Below are 3362 nucleotides of genomic sequence, written 5' to 3' on the forward strand. Positions count from 1 at the left end.
GATTAGGGCAGCTCATCACATTTTATATACTGCCAACATGTAGTGACACTTTTCTCTTGAGGACGAGTTTCATCAAATTGAATTGCTGGTTTCTGGTGTATATTTCAATCCATTTCACTGACTCACGGAGGGTGGGGTAAAATGACAAAGTTCTTGGGTCCTTCAGTCAGAGTTTTTCATATTCCCGGGTGCTTCTGCATTTATCTTTTTACCACCAGGTGCTATGTAAAACCAGGGTCAATAATTACCTGCAAATGACTTTTATGTATTCTAGAACAGCCCTCAGATAAACACGTTCGATCACAGGAAACAAATAAAACATAAGGCTGTCATTAAACAGAGGAGAGCTGGAGAGACAGAGTGAGAAAATCCCATGGCCATGCCAGCTAGAATGCTGTCCAAAAGGAGACTCCAGCAACTCTTCACCCTCAGGTACATTACGTACAGGATACAATTTCTGCCTTCGTAAAGGGATACAAGCCACTGGCCAGACACAGTGTAACAAAGCACACATTGTACCCACAAGGATGTAGGAATATATAAACAAAGAAAACCAAGTAACATCACTGTCAAAAGAAGAAATTAACTCATTTGTGCAGGCAACTTTCTGAACTAATTCGATTCAGACTTTAGCCTTCCCCCCTCTCCCACACCCCTTGGAATCTTTTACTTTAGACCAAATGGACTCATACAGCTGTCAGGAAGTAAGGCCCTTCCAGAGTAGTTGAAGAGATTCAGAAAGCACTGGGGTTGTGTGATGGTTGGCAATTCTATAAAGACATACAATGATTTAACTAAATTATAAACTCTCTATAGTATTGTTGTGGTTTGGTTTGGTTTGGTTTTTGTTTTTTTCTTTCAGTTTTATTGAGATGTAATTGACATACAGCACTGAATCAGTTTAAGGGGTACAGCATAATGATTGGACTTACGACATCATGAAGTGATGACCACAATAAGTTTAGTGAACTTCCATCATCTCATAGATCGAAAATTAAAGAAATAGAAAAAATGTTTTTTCCTTGTGATGAGAACCATTAAGATTTACTCTCTTAACAACTTTCATATCTAACACACAGCAGTGTTAAACTTATCCTGTTGTACATCACATCTCTAGTACCTCTGACTTATAACTGGAAGTTTGTACCTTTTGACTACCTCCATCCAATTCCCTCTCCCCTGACCCCTGTCTGTAGTGCCTTTTGGAGTTAATATATGTTATTTTCTAGTTAAGCCCATTTAAAATAGAAACAGGTTTTGAGTAGGTCGCTGATTTAGTCTTTGGACATATGCAGAAAGCCAAGAACACCCAGTAATGAAACTTCTGAGTCATTAAAGGAGAAGAATTGAGTCCTGACAGAAAATGAAGGCATTAAAAGGATTCAGTGTGTTTCTCCTTGAAAACTGTGTCTGGCAAAGTCTCCCTCTTACCTGCTCTTTTTCACCTTGGCAGTGGGAGATCAGGATGAATATAACTCCTACCAGGACTTTCTCCTGCATTGGTTATTCTAACTTAAACTCTCTTGCCAACACTCATTTGAAAAGCAACAGAATATTAAAGTGACGGGTCTGCCATGTTTATGTTACACTTTGATTTTCCTTAATCCTGAAGGAGGTTCCTTCAGAATTTTACAGTCCGATAGACCTGTGAAGACATTACGTCCAAATCCAGTCACTGGGTCCGTTAGTGCAAAACAGCATTTCTTGAACTCTTCACGCAGTGTACTACTTGTAGGAGATGTTAAGAGATCCACCATGAAGTCAAGTATTTCAAATCAAGTAAGTTTGGAAGCATTTCCTTCAGGATGACCTTCTTGAAATTTCTTAATGAACTCATTACAAAGGCTCATGAAAGTACTATTATGAAGAAACTTCTTCTTGGTTGAACTCATGGTTTTCCAAACTTCTTTGACAATAAAACTTGTTTTGAGAAGCACCTACAAGCATCTTGTAGAACTAGAGTCAACAAACCATATGTTTGGAAAATACTATCTCTTAAAGAACAACAGGAGTGGAGCAACTATTATCTGTATGTAAAAGAGAAAAAAAACATACAAAACCCAGAATGCTTTAATAATACTTTAGTATTTTGTGGTCACCACGAAATAAAACTTCCTACAAGTCACTAGAAGAGTGAATTTGTGAGCAAGTGACATTATGGTTATAGTTTTAAATGAAAACGGAGTATATAAGTGTATCTTCATATACTTTATTGTTATTGGTTGTCAATTTACCCTTTTCTTAGAATGATAATATGATAACAATAGTTTGTCTTTTTTTACATCATTTGGATTTACCATATTGAGTACAAACTGTACTTAAAAAATTAAAAACTGTGCTCGCTTTGGCAGCACATACACTAAAATTGGAATGATACAGAGAAGATTAGCATGGCCCCTGTGCAAGGATGACACGCAAATTCGTGAAGCGTTCCATATTTTTTCAAAATTGTAGAATAGATAAACAAGATTCTACTGTATAGCACAGGGAAATATATACAAGATCTTACGGTAGCTCACAGAGAAAAAATATGAGAATGAATATATATATGTTCATGTATAACTGAAAAATTGTGCTCTACACTGGAATTTGACACAACATTGTAAAATGATTATAAATCAATAAAAAATGTTAAAAAATTAAAAACTATGATGATTATTTTAATTTGTGAAGCTGTGAATTACATACCAGGCCAAGTTTTTTCCCATTGGTTTTCATTCTGTGACCTATTAAAATAGTTGAGATTGAAAAAAAAATCACTTTTCTTCCAAATTCTCATAATTGAAATGTAGGTGTTTTATGCACATATTTTCCTAAAACCTTTTGGAGTGAAATTCTCACAGAATCTCCATCATGGAATCATTTTCACTTCATTTAGAATAGGCCTGCATGAGTAGATTATTCGCAGCTCTTATCAGGAGGAACTAAGTTTCTACCTACTTGAAACACAGTGCCCTGGTTGCCACGACACAATGTTGGATCCATGCTTACCTTTATCCCGATAATGGAGATTTGTTGTCCCAGAATGAGGCCTTCTAACCTGCTCTTTCTGGTGTGTCACTCACATGAAAGACCTCTGCTTCCCTTTACTCTGCTGTGTAGTCCTGGCCTGGGTTCCTCCGATCCTCTTATCCCTCAGAGACCCACCCCTGGGCTCCAGCATCCGCCGTCAGCACTGCTCACGCGAGTCCTCCTACAGATGACCTTGGCCAGCTCATTCATCTCCAGCCAGAGCTTGCCTCCCATTCAACTTCTGGCACCTACAGTGTTTAGAATCACAAGTCCAGCAGTAAATTAATAATATTCACAGGCATCGACTTTAAAGAAGCATTGGATTTAAGAACGTGACAGAGAAAACTAAA

The 3362-nt window shown here is 37.5% G+C and overlaps 1 non-coding gene across 1 annotated transcript; it reads left to right on the top strand.

Annotated features, from left to right (window-relative positions):
* Positions 1 to 2335: 2335 nt before the first annotated feature.
* LOC116668756 lies at positions 2336 to 2442 on the top strand. The gene has a single exon (XR_004325995.1). It is a non-coding gene; the product is annotated as a U6 spliceosomal RNA (small nuclear RNA).
* Positions 2443 to 3362: the final 920 nt, after the last annotated feature.

Source organism: Camelus ferus, chromosome 14, assembly GCF_009834535.1.
Source record: "Camelus ferus isolate YT-003-E chromosome 14, BCGSAC_Cfer_1.0, whole genome shotgun sequence".
In the NCBI taxonomy this organism is placed as follows: domain Eukaryota; kingdom Metazoa; phylum Chordata; class Mammalia; order Artiodactyla; family Camelidae; genus Camelus; species Camelus ferus.